Source organism: Mus caroli, chromosome 7, assembly GCF_900094665.2.
Source record: "Mus caroli chromosome 7, CAROLI_EIJ_v1.1, whole genome shotgun sequence".
NCBI lineage: Eukaryota > Metazoa > Chordata > Mammalia > Rodentia > Muridae > Mus > Mus caroli.
In genome coordinates this window covers 74,875,956-74,890,028 of record NC_034576.1, presented here as the reverse complement: position 1 = coordinate 74,890,028, position 14,073 = coordinate 74,875,956, and the positions used below count along the sequence as shown (strand labels likewise).

General features: G+C 40.9%; 1 protein-coding gene across 2 annotated transcripts in view; it reads left to right on the top strand.

Annotated features, from left to right (window-relative positions):
• Nucleotides 1–14,073, top strand: part of Mctp2 (multiple C2 and transmembrane domain containing 2) — a 228,181-nt gene that overhangs the window by 6,000 nt on the left and 208,108 nt on the right. The window contains exon 1 of one of the 2 annotated variants that reach the window (XM_029480148.1): nt 2,079–2,257. The exons of the other annotated variant lie outside the window; for it this stretch is intronic. The gene's annotated coding sequence lies outside the window, so the exon portion shown is untranslated. Of the gene's footprint in view, nt 1–2,078; nt 2,258–14,073 lie in introns of those variants that run through there. 2 annotated transcript variants of the gene reach the window in all.

Here is a 14,073-nt window from a genome sequence, read left to right as displayed (position 1 = left end):
TGTATATAATCTACAACTAAATGGTAGGAAGTGGGCAAATTAGCAGGACGTAACAGCGGACACTTGGGCATTCCTCCCTCTGGCTAGGAAAGATGCTAACACAGTCCGTTTCTTTGAAGTGAAGGTGGAAGATGTTTTTCCCTTGCCTTTTCTCTAGAAACTGGGGATGAATTCTCTACTCCCACTGACCTTTACTGCATTCCAGAGCCTGCGATGAAGCTGGGGAGAAAACTCTTAAAGGAAAAGTAGAGCAGAGCTGGCCAAAGCAGGGGTGTGAACAGGGAGACCTTGGAAGGCTAAATTTCCGAATCTGATTCCGTAAATGTGTCATATCATTTTCATATGTAAATCCTTCATTTTTCTCAAGTAAATCATCTATTTCATAAAATCATATATATATGTTTTAATGTGACACAGATTGAACAGTGGCAATTTTTTGTGGCTGCTAACACCTTTAGCTCAATGTTTTAAATGCAGACTCTATAGATTGTCTTAGGTGAAGAGTTAAGTAGAAGACTATTTGAAATATGCTAAAATAATTCCTGAAATAAGTATTTGTTCTAATTAGATCCTGTATATTAGAGTTTTAATTGTGAGTGAAACAAATAGCTCTCTACTCCTTTAGAGATTATAGCATAGGAGGGGAGCCAAACATTCAAGTGCTGTTCAAGATGCAGATGCCACGGGAGCTAGTGGGGAAGGGCAACCTCTAGGTAGAGCTGCTGATCATAGCAGGAAGTGAGAGGGAGGGGCGGTGAGGCAGTGACCTAAGGAGGAAGTTTGCAGGGCACACTGGAAGGATGCTTTTGAGGAACTATAAGCCTCAGTCAGGCAGTTTGAGCATTGTTAACAAAATGAAGCAAACGAAAAAGAATGTCCATGAGAGATTCAACTAATGAGAAGGCCCAAAAGGAAACGACTAAGTGAATATGTGTGTTGGAGGCTATGTTCTGAGAAATGCTGCAAAGAGACTTCTCGGTTCCAAGAGACAATGGAGAGGATCATAGATACCACAGTCCCCTAAAGAGCAGCAATGGAACCCCACAAAATCTTCCGAACCCAAACTAATACTGGCAGCAACTGGATAATGGTTATGGCACACATGCTTGGCTTGGTGCCTGATGAACTCCTTTTCAGCATTATAAGATATGCTTGCTGGCTTTTTAGACTGAGAACCTCTTGCTATATCACTCATGAGCATTGTATTTCTTGAATCACAGGAAACCACATTATTCCTAGAGTAGCTTTGTTCAGAGTAGAATATATGCATCTATTGATATAAAGACATTACTTCAGCTTCCTAGATAATGTTCTGGATACGATCTCCAGGGTCAGCTCTTGTACCACCTGCTTCTGTCCCATGAGTGAGTGATAGCCCAGAGGTGATGTAATCATTTTTCCCCCCAACACAATTAGTTGCTGACAGAGTCTGTTGGATAGAATGTGTCTGTAGCTCTCCGTCTGCACATCTGACATTCTGTACTCCAAAGTCTCTTGCCTCTTGCCTAAGCATGCCCCGTGATGATCTTGCTCTGCCTCCCCTCCCTTCCTTATCTTCTTTCTGGTATGTATCCATTCTGATTTCCTTCCACAAAGCTGAATGTTTAGATTGCTATAGGAATCTGTGGTAGAACTCACAGGCAGCATCTGGGTCTTGTCTGAACAGGTAGGTTTGTCTGGCATTTCTTTCCTTCCCTTAAGTCTCAGGTGAGCTGGCAAAGACCTGGGCAAAAAAGAAGGCTCCCAGGAAGTTTTCTTTGTTAATATTTAATAAGACATGGGAGGGTTAGGAAGGTACAATTATGAATTGTCTTTAAACCCTGTGAACTTTTAATGCGTAAAACAACAAAAACAGTTTGAACAAGCAGGTGTGACTCAGGTCATTGCTAACAGATTGGGAAGTTTGATTGCATCACCATCTACTTCCTCTCCAACATCCAGCCTTATTTCAGTTCCTAGCTTCATCATAAATCCAGGACACCACCTCACTATTTGATCACATGGCATCCATGTTCCATTGCCAATCCATACTTTTCATTGGCAGGTTTCACATTTGTACATAATAGGAGACGTTACTTTTTTTTTTTTTTTATTCCATTCTGCAGAGTCAGCTGGTATGTTTTGTATTCTGTGTAATCACTCTCCAAATCTTCTGCCAGGTGCAGCATTATCTCAGTCTCTCTATTCTGGAGAATTAGAAGTCACTCATTAGAAGTCACTCTCATTTGACTGAAGAGGAAACATGTACAACTCACAGGTACAAACAACCAAGTTGCTTAGTGTTCAGGCCAATATTTGCTTGTTTCTCCATTATCACATTTCAAATCATCTCTACTTTAGTCCTTTTGCTGTTTTGCTTCTTACTGGAGTTCAGGACTCACAAAGAACAAGACTTCCATGTCATCAAGACTCATTCCATCAAATATTTTAGTATTTCCTCTGCTTGTTGAATTCTGAGAAGGGTGATTGGTCCATTCATTCTTAGGTTCAATAACAAGGTGAGTCTTTTCAAAGGATGAGAGACAGTGATGAGAGTGATACATTGATGGAAGCCTTGGACATCCTGCTGAGTCTGTTATGGAGATGGGTGTATGATTTTATAGAAAACACTCAAATGCATATGTGCCTGTGTGTGCACATGCACGCACTCGCGCACGCATGCGTGTACACACACACAGTTTTAAATTATTTTCTGCCAGATTGTTGGCACACAAAGGTAAATATTTTTCAATGTTCCCTTTTCTTAGTCTGACCCAATGGATGTTATAGATTCATGAATATTCAAATGAGTTTGTGGAAGGAAGCAAGCAGCCTCCATGTTTGTTTGTTTGTTTGTTTAAGATTTTATTTATTTTATGTATCTGAGTACACTGTAGCTGTCTTCAGAAACACCAGAAGAGGGGATCAGATCCCATTATAGATAGTTGTGAGCCACCATATGGTTGCATAAATTGAACTCAAGACGTCTCTGGAAGAGTACTCAGTGCTCTTAATCACTGAGTCATCTCTCCAGCTCCTCCACGTTTTATTCTTGATTGCTCATAAAAGATCAAGTCACTCTCTGGTTTTCTTCTAGATGATGCAAGCTTTTAAGTAGAGACAGAGGTTGACATTTCAAAACTCTGAATGTATCTTTGCCACTGATCATGTTTAGGTGCTTATTTATATACCCATAAGCATATATAAATGGCACCCGTAAGGGTGCATTTATCAAATGAGTCTTTTCAGTATCTACATTACACAGCTACGGTTGATGTTCTAGTTTTTCCAGTCTTAGACGGTGGGCACTATTCTTATTCCCAGAAAGGCTTTGGAGACATAATTCAAGATCCTTCTATTTTTGTGACTTTGGAGACATAGTCTTAGCTTTTTAGGAAGCTATAGCTAATAGAATTTAATGGGAAGTGAGATATAATTAAAGCACCCACAACCCACACTTCAGCTTTAGTGCGCCTTTGAGAAGGACACAGCTTGGGGTTTGTAGTTCCTCCGATAAGAAGCCAGGTCACTTTATGGTGCCTTATGAGGGGCTGGAGAGATGACTCAGGAGGCAATGTGCTTGGTGTCCAAGCAGATGAGGACAAGTGGATCCCTGGATCTCATGTAAACGCCAGGTGTGATGGTCTGTTTACACATCCGGGGCTAGGAAGGTAGAGGCAAGCAGGTCCTGGTAGCTGACTAGTCCGTCACCCTGGTCCAAATGATAAGCTTCAGGTTCAGTGAGAGACCCTGTCCTAAAAATATTAAATGCTAAAGAAAGACACCCAGAACTGACATGTGCCCTTCAGATGCAGGCATATGCAAATACATGCACACACAGACACACACACACACAGAGCTTGAGATTTTTGTTAATTTTAAAAACAGTTTTACCAAATAGAGTTTATGGGTGTATATTTGTGGGAGTTTGGAAGTTTTCCTTGGTTTTCACTGACCACCCCTGTATCTGACCAGTCAGAAAGCCAGTCTTCCTGTCAATTAATTCTGTCTTGCCTGTGGCTGTCAGTGAACATTGAACTGGGCACTGTGTTGACGTCTCGATGCATGGCAAAGCATGGTTTAGACTGGTACACAGCATATCCCCCTTTATACACATGTCTTTATACTGTTGGCTGGAGTATGCATACATAAACTCCTTTTCCCTTTTCTGGACACGAGCAGCAGAAAATGTGTAGTTGTCCCTTTATGACTAAGGAGTAGTCTGGGCTGAGTCACAGTTCATTGCGTGCTTCCATGCACAATAACCATTTCCTAAGGCATGCCTTTTGAATGTGTTCAGTGTTAAATGGGCAGGGAGCTAATAGGCCATTTTTGCTGTCATTAATGTGTCATTTAAAAAAAAAATACTTCCAGGGACTGGAGAGAATGCTTAGTGGTTAAGAGCACACACTGCTCTTTCAAAGGTCTTGTGTTTGTTTTCCAGCAGGGCTGGCTTCAAGCACCCATTTCAAGTAGCTAACTACAGGCTGTACCTCCAACTCCAAGAGCTCTTAGGTCTCTGGTCTCCCCAGGCCTCTGCATTCACAAGCACATACTGCAAACAAACACACATGCTTGTTCATAATTTAAAAATTAAAAAAAAAATCCTTATGTCTGAATAAGAGTATAGTTAAAAAAAACCATTTGAATTTGATTAACATTTTAAAGCCTTAAAATGTCTGACATTTACTATCAGATTCTAAAAGATTCTCTGAAGTCAGTAAAACTTGTCCAGCTATGTCTGTTTAAACAGAAACATGTCTCCAGATTTTTCCTTCAGATCAATGTGCCTTTCAAAGGGTGACATGGGGTCAAAGAAGTTTAAAAGCTCCTACCCCAGGGAACCAGTTATAAAGGCTTATACTGTTTGTACTCGCCCTTGAACTCACCACCAGCATGGTGGTGAAAAGAGTCTTAGTTTTGGGCGGAGGGTAAATCAGAGTTCAAATGTCAACTATGACAGGTAGTAGCTGTAGATCTGTAGATATGATTGTCTCAACAGTTTCACCCATAAATTAGCACTGAAATGCTTACGTGGTGCTGCTGTAAATATCAATAATGGCAGGTGGGAGAGAGTGCCTCATGTATGATGCTTACTGTCTCTGTTCCTCTAACACATGGAGGTGAGGGAGCCTGGCTTCTCAGCACTGAGCAGCATACTGAGACCCAGTGCCACTGCAGCTTCTCTTCCAAGATGAGAGATCTGCAAACCAGGCTTTTATCCTATGCCGTTTTCTAGTGCCAGTAAGTTATTGTTTGAAAACTATAGCAACCACAATGCCAAATGAAGGTCCCTCCTAGGAGACAAAAAAGTTAAATTCAGTTCATGGACTCAACTTGAGGCCACCATTTTTAAAGACGAAGTGCTGGCTGCCAGCCTCCTAAGAACCTACCCAAACTTATTAGATGGCTACCTTACTTTTAAGATGTTTTTCCCCCTTTTTATATTTTTTACAGTAAATCTGAGGTCAGAACACAGAGAGCAGACATGAGCATTCTATCCAAAGTGCTGGATTTAGTGTCTTCTTGCTGAGTACAGTATAATTTCGTGAAAGCTGGAGTACACCCAAGCCAAGCTGACAGTTTCCTGGAAGATTCTACTGAGTCAGTGGCTTTGTTGAACGCATACACTGATTTCCCTAATTGCCAGGAAAGGGTGGATTGGCCACACTTTCATGTTTATATAGGACCAGAGTGAAAATAGAAATCACTCTTAGTCTCAAAAAGTCTGTCTCAGATGGATCTGACGACGTGCGGTCCCAGAAACAGGAGAGTGGGAAGCTGAGGCAGGAGGATGAAACTTTGAAAACCTGTCTGGACAGCACAGTGTGACCATGTCTCCAAATCAAGTGTTAACAAAGAGTCTAGGATAGCTCAGTGGTACAGCACTTTCTTGGTATGCATAAGATCTCAAGGGAAATTCAGAGGGGAGAGTACATGTGTCCCTAGAAAGTTAGGATTTCTCTTCATGGCAAGAATAGTCCTGGGGCACAGAGAAAACTTTAAAGACAAGTAAACCACTTAGACCATCGAGGAGGGGAAGTGTGTCCTGCTGGGCAGGATAGGAGGAAGGCAATACAACCCGTAGCAGCTGCTGAGAGAGTCCTTCCCTATCCACCTGCTCCTTCCACGGCCTGCCTGGGCTGTACTGGTGAGTGCTTTGCTATACTGTATGTGTTAGGGAAAGGCAATGTGAAAAACAGCATGTCAGCTCCCAGGATCCAGGACATTAAGTGATGGATACCTAGAAACCAGGCAGCATCGTGATTAAGAAGGTGGAGCTGTGTGGCTGAGCCTGGATCTTGTCTGTGTGCCACTCAGCAACTTGCTTATAGCTCTCTGTGTTTCAGTTAGCTAAGCAGTGAGACAGAGGCTGCTAAGAGAGTTATGGGGATTATATGACAATATCCCTAAGGTGTTTGTTCCTGACGCAAAAGAATCATTTGCTCACTGGGAGGGGTCTCTGCAGTCATTACAATTTCCCATCCTCATGGTGAGAAGACGTATTTTAGCATTAAGGAGCCATCATGTGTCCTGTTGGCTTACATCAATAGACCTTAATAATTGTTTCATATTTAAGACTCATTTACAACATTATATCTCAGTGAGAAGATTTCCTGGGACATTGCTAATCACTCCCCATTTTTTCCATGTGGATCCTCTCAGGGGTAATGCAAAATGTGCACCTGGGAGTTATCAGTTTAAACTGATATATGAGTGCCCTCTTCACTGAGCTGACAGCCACACTGATAGGATCGAAATGGTGGGGGAAATCAATGTGACCTTTTTGAATGATGAATGCTTTTAATATGAAGAGCAGCATTCTAAAACTTATTGCTGAGAGATGCTGCTGTAACAGGAAGTCATATAAATACTGTCTTAAGGGACCCACTACAAGCCTTGCTACTGAGTAGCTCCTTTGGTTGTTATGAAACAAGAGTGCCATGAGCTTGACAAATGCCACTTGAGTTATTCTCCGACAAATTTAGATTTGTCAATGAACCATCTTTCATACAAGCATAAATTCAGTAATTTGTATTTTAGGCAGTTTGGTGTGTATGTATAGGTGGGTGTTCATGGGAGTGAAAGTCTGCATGTGTGTGTGTGTGTGTGTGCATGTGTCATGTGTGTGTGAGTGTGAGTGCATGCACGTATACATGATTCATTTGAATCCATTCCTGGGCTTTTTTTTTTTTTTTTTTCGGAGAAGAGTAGAAGGTGTATGCTTACAGATTTCATCATCTAGAAACTTTCTGCTTTCAGCTAGGAGTCTCTGCAGTTGGTTATGGGTGCCTCTCCCTATTAAGAAAGTCAAGAACTCCATGGCCTACCCGTTGACTGCAATTTTGTAGTGGCAATAATGGAAACAGAGCGTTCATTATTAAATGATTTGGAAAAATGATTTGGAATGTACAGTGGGTAAAACACACTCTGCCCTTACTCTGCTGCAGTTCCTCCTGGGCATCTAATGGGGCTTTTAGAGAGATAATGATCATTATTGATCTAATGTCCTTAGATCTGTGTATAAATATACCCATATTCCTTATCATAGAGCAATACCCTTTTCCTACAGTCTATGATTTTAAAAGGTCTAATGGTTGTGACACCTGTTAGGTGGATGCCATGCACTGGTCTCTAGGCAAGCTTGGATTTATGGTAAATATCCAGTCATGATACGAGTAGATTTAGTTGTCTGGATATACCCACTCACCTCTCTGTCCCTCTACCCCTCAATCCATCTATCCATCTGTCTAATTGAAATATAACAATGCACTAAGCATTTATGTGGACTTGCAAAATACACTCCTTAAGTTCATATCCCATTGGGATTGCAAGTAGATTGGGAGATTAAGTAAACAGAGTTTGTGATAATTTTGGATCATCAGTTCTATAGTAGATATCAGCAGGCATTGCAACAGAAATGACTGGGCAGAGGTACTGCTTTTATACAAAAGGCAGGGCTTGACGTTAGGCCTATGGGAGGGCACTCTAGAGATAGGAAGCTTTTTCTGAGACCTCAGAGAGCCAGTGTTTGATCTGTGGTTGTTATGTGTTGCATAACAACAGGAGACCAAGGACATGGAATCTCCCGGCCATGACTTCAATGATTTGCACGCATATTCTCTTTATTTTGGTGCTTCATCCTTCTTCTTTATCTGGATCGGATAGGACTGGGCAGGACTGGGTAGGACTGGATAGGACTGGGAAAAATTGGAGATTCTGAACCTGCCAGGCAAGGTCTTTGCCATGGGTCAGTGGAGCCTTCTTCCCAGGTATAGCCAATGTCAACTGAACTTTGTACCTCCTGGGACCTCATCTGTGTTTACTCTGAAATGACAGCGGTTGGGTAGGTAAGCCCTGAGCTAGGGCCAGGCTTGTGCTCATTGACCTTCCTGCCTCACACTTTGTGTGATTCTGCTCAGTGCTCTCTTATCTGTGCAGCACTGTCCTGTGAGCCACCTGTGAGCTTGTCCCGATTCTCCTCACATCAAGACACCTGCTAGAAATGAGAGCTCCCTCTACACCCATTTGAACTTGTCAATTATAGAGTCCCTTTTAGCCATTTCTATTATTAATGAAGTTTGAGTCATAGCATGTGTTTTTGGAAAAGAAACCTAAGCAGGGGGTGAAGCTCAGTAAATGGGCAAGAGTAAATTCAGAATCCTTCAAGACCTGTCAGAGAAGGAAACTCACCCATTTGTTATAAATTCTGTTGTCAGTGGTTTGAGAAATACTCTGTATTTTTTTAAATTGATTAACTCTGTGTATAGAACAGCATAATATGATTTCTTTAAAATGGGAAGAAATATATAGGTTTATAGCTTTACAAAGAAGAAGAAACTTGCTTAGATAATTGAGATTAAACTTCAATTTATTGTGAGCTTTAGAATTGTACAGATAGATGTTTATTTTTAGTCTTGCTCTGTCTCTGGATGGAGTCAAAAAAATGTAACACTTTCTTGCAAATAAGTAAGAATTATAACAAATTCATGATGAAACAGATTAAGTAGGCTATATTCACTTTCCTGCTACACATCTGTGTTGTTGGTAGCAATATTTTTATGAGCATCTAATTCTAGAAAATATTAAAATTTCAGATAATATACATGTCTGTCTTATATGTCAGATAATGTATATATCTGTTTTGGCTGTGGAAAAAAAGAACTCATCAAATATGTTATGTTTGAGTTACAAGTATCTATTTTACATTGATGGTTTTGTGATAAAGCCAGGATATTTTTGTTCTTTGTGTAAAATCTGTTTCAATAATATTGAACACTCATAATGCTCAAACAGATGACAAGTCACTTGGCAGGCTCATGTCCTTGAAGTCAAGCTTCCTACTGAATCCTAGAATATTCTGGAATATAGCATCTTACATAGCTACTTCTAGTTCCTCTAAGCTGCCCATCAGAAATCTAGGCATCATGCTGGCAAAGAATATACCTCCCCACATACAAAACACATCACTGTGTCCTAATGTTTTACTGTTTTCAGATATGATTTACACACACACACACACACACACACACACACACACACATACACACATACACACCTATACTAAAAAGAAAAAAAGTAAAAGTGGAAAAAAATCAAGTATCCTGTCTTGGGGAGGAGTCAGCCATTATGAGGGGTTCTAAGTTTGTTTGCAGTTGAACCTTGATAGACATAATCTCACAGAATTACAAATACTGTTTAGTTGGGGTTTTGTGTGTTCTTCATTTATAAATGTCATTAGGGATTTTTCAAGTGGCTCCCTAGCACCTGAAGACAATTTTTAATAGCTGGTTTGATAAGTGAACTAAGAACTCTTTCCTGTGGGCCCTGTGTTCCATCCAATAGCTGACTGTGGGCATCCACTTTTGTGCTTGCCAGGCACCAGCAGAGCCTCACAAGAGACCCCAATGGAGGAGCTAGGGAAAGTATACAAGGAGCTAAAGGGGTCTGCAACCCTATAGGTGGAACAACAATATGAACTAACCAGTACCCCGGAGCTCATGTCTCTAGCTGCATATGTATCAGAAGATGGCCTAGTCGGCCATCATTGAGAAGAGAGGCCCCTTGGTCTAGCAAACTTTATATGCCCCAGTACAGGGGAACACCAGAGCCAAGAAGTGGGAGTGGGTGAGTAGGAGAGCGGGGTGGGGGTATGGGGGACTTTCGGGATAGCATTTGAAATGTAAATGAAGAAAATACCTAATAAAAAATTGGAAAAAAAAAGTCTTTCCTATGTCTATTCAGGAACCTGTCTTCCAAACCATATCACTTACTGTTCATCCCAGACCAGGTTTCCTAGGCCTGGCATTTATGCACTTACCATGATCTCATCTGTCATCTTGAGTAAACCCAGAAAGACATCTTCCGCTTCACCTCGATCATGGAATCCTTTAAGGGTTCCCATGGTGAGCGTGTATTGGGATTTGGAACAGAAGCTTAGGAACTGGCCACTTCCAGATCGATTTGTAAAAGATCAGTAGAAATATTAAAAAAGTAAGGTGAAAATGGTGTCCCCAAACAGTCGACACTGGAACTACTTGGGAAACAAGATTTAGGTAAATAATTTTTCCTTAATACTACTGGGACATGAGGGTGTCAGTTTTCAATCATATTAGCCCAGGGAGGTTCTTTTTCTCAGATACACGAGATATGTTTTCTGAAAGGTGAAATTACTCAGAATATTAGGAGCAAAGTAGCCTTAAATAATGTACTGGAATTTTATGCTTTTTAATAAAATTCAGCATAGCTGAACTGAGTTAGCAAATCCACAGCAGTGTCCAACAAGCTTATAATAAGGATGGCCCATCAAAAATGGTCTCCACTGTCCTGTGAAATGTGAGTTGGAGTGGATTGACAATGTAGAGAACAGTGAAAATGTCCTTGTCATCTAGTTTAAGCAAACATGGATATGAGAAGTGTTGCATTGCCTTGTACCCTAATGTAAATATGACTGTGAATCACATTAGGAGATAGTGTTCCTGGGGCCCACGAAGATGCTCAGTGGGTGAAGTACAAGCAAGGGGACCTGAGTTTGGTTCCCTATCACCCAAAGGCCAGGGGCTGCAGCCCAGTGCTCAGGACGCAGAGACTCACAAATACAGGTCTCTTTCTGGTCAGTCAGACAAGGCAGCAGAGCAATGAGGTCCAGATGCAGTGAAAGGCATGAGCTCACAACCAACCAATCAACCATACAGAGCAATAGAGGTGTCTGGACACTGACCTCTGACCTCATGGAACGGGGGCGGGGGGAGAAAGAGAGATATGAAATGGCTGTCTTTAGTTGTGTTTGTTTGAATGTCAACAGCAGCATTTGAAAAGTCAGAGTGGACAGTGGTAGCCAGTGATAGCCAGCCTCATTCAGGTGACCCTTGCACACAATGAGGAGAGAACCATGTTCTTTGGAGACTGGGCCCAAGCTGTAGATAGAAATGTCTTGTTTAACCAAAAGTTTTATCTTAAAGGTGCCATTGTCAAGATCTAGACATCCCAGTTTAGCTTAAAAATCAATTTGGTAAGTTCAAATTTTAAATGGAGGCCACATTTACATAGCATAGAACTTAGTATGCTAAGTGTGCTGCTCAGTGATATGCAACCACATGGTCTGAGCATCACAACATCTGTCTCTAGAAGTCTCACCTAGCATACCTGCAGCACCTTGAGGGACCAGCACCTCGCCCTTTCTTCCCTGCCCCGGAAGCTTCCATTCTACTCTGTTTTTAATTGTTTCTAATATGTAACGACTCTATGTATCTCATCCAAAGAACTCAACACATGTTTGTGTGTGATTGGTGGTATTGGGGGCAGGGTCTAGTGTATGTTTTTCTTTTTATTGAATTTTTAAAATGCAATATATTTTGATTATATTCCTTTCCCTTGCCCAATTCCTCTCTGATCTTTTCCACCTCCAAACCTAGTCACCTTCACCTTCATTCTTTCTCTCTTACAAACCAAACCAACCAAACAACAACAACAAAACAACAACAACAAAACCAAAAAAACCTCTGATCTTATCCACCTCCAAACCTATTCACCTTCATTCTCTCTCTTACAAACCAAACCAACCAAACAACAACAACAAAAAAACTTAGTAAGACCAAAATTAAAAAAAAAAAAAAAAAGCTAAAATACCAACCCTCCCCCACCCCAAGACCATGGAGTCAGCTTTGTTGACTCTGGTATTTCGTTTAACATAATGGTTTCAGAGTTTACCAATATTGTAAAATCATGACTAGTTTCAGTCTTCACTCTCTATTTCCGGCTACATCATATTTTTTTCCATGGACACACATTTTGCTCAGGTGAGGATTTCTTCTCTCTGTTGCCTCCTGAGGGTAACAGTGGGAACACTGGCATATACAGACCTTTCTTTGAGTCTCTATTTTCAATCACTTTGGGTATATATGCTGACCTGGAATTTCTTTAGTGATAAGATTTAATATTTTGGGAACTGTCTATATAATTTGCTAAGAGCTGATATTCACATTGCATTTCCCAAAATAGTTTACAAAGCTTATAGTTTGTCAGGTCCTTGCCCATTCTGGGTCTTTTCTGTTTGGTTGTGGGATTTCGTTAGTGAGTGTGAGGTTCGTTGTGATTTTCATTAGGCATTCTCTAATGAGTAGTCCTGCAGACTGCAACTCTTACAAACGTTTAGTTGGGATCTACTGAGTCCTCCACACAGAGGTTCCACTGATAGAAAATTACCTGGAAAATCAAAAGATCTGGATGCTAGCCACGATTCCATGTTGAGTTAGCCATTTGAACTTTAATTCTGTTTGTTAAGTTTGAATTAGGCCACTACTGGCCACTAGCCATTAGACTCCATATCACAGAAGAAGAGAAATCAGTAAGAAAAGTTCCACTTGTTTCAGTTTACCAGGACCAAAGAGCTTTTCAAAAGCCTCCTTCCATAGCCTCAGTCCTTTTTAACTCTAAAGTTTTTAACCTGGGACCTAAAATTATAAATGTGACATAGATTCTCTTCAAATATAGGCAGGATTACCTGCAATTAAAATAAAAGATGAGAACTATAACGGAACTATAACAGTCAAAGGGTAATTAGAAGATCTTAGAGGCCTAGAGTCTGTGATGTAAAAACCAAAACAATAAAGAAATACTTTGCAAACTAAAATCATGAATGAGAAGTGTGTGCGGTGTTTCTTCTCTTTATGGTCCTTGACTCAGAAACACAATCTTAAGTATTTATACCTTAGAGTTAATTTGATTTTTAAGTTTTTCTATATATGGCTAATTAATCTAGTTCAGTTGATGCCATTTATTATATATCCATTATTTGAGATTAGAGAGCATTTCTTCTGTTTTAAGCTTTTGGGTCTGATCATTCTTATCCAGTCTTGTTTCTCTGCCTTTCCAGCTCACATCTTATATTTGACATTTCCAAAGCTGCGCATGCTTGCTTCAGAGCCAGAGCTGGATGCAGCTGGTCATCCTCAGTGCTTCTCTGTGGGGCTGGAAACAGATGCTCACCTTCTCCACGTCTCCTTCCTCAATCAGCTTCCCTGACCCGTTTCACTTCTCAGGCATCCTGGCTGGAACGGTGATTGATTCTTACCTGATGTTCAGTTCTCCCTGTCCACCCACTAAGAGGTTGGGCTTTCTATGGATTCTTCTCTAATCTTGTTTTGATTTCACTGTAGACCTGTGTTAGAGTAGGAGCGAGGGCTTCTGTCATCTGTCATCTGCAGTTCCCTCCAGACTTTATGCTAACTCAACTCTGAATGTCTAGATATACTTAGTTTGTCCCAATTTCAGAACTGTATGAGTCTTTTTCATGGAACTCACTCAGCATGAAACTCACCGTCTCCTGATAATTTCCTTTACACTAGTTTCCCTGCTCAACTGGTGGCTCTGCCATATTCCCTGCTTTTGCCTTAGCCCTGCCCCCACCCCCAACACATAATCAACAGTTGCCAGCCATGCCTCTCTATTCATGGAAGTTTAGTATCAAGGTCCTTAAGCCCAGAGATGCTCAAGTGCCTAGTATAAACTCTCATAGTATTTACAGCCAGTCCCATATCTTCTGTGCCTCAAACCATCTCCAGGTCACTAGCAATTACTTATTAATACATTGTA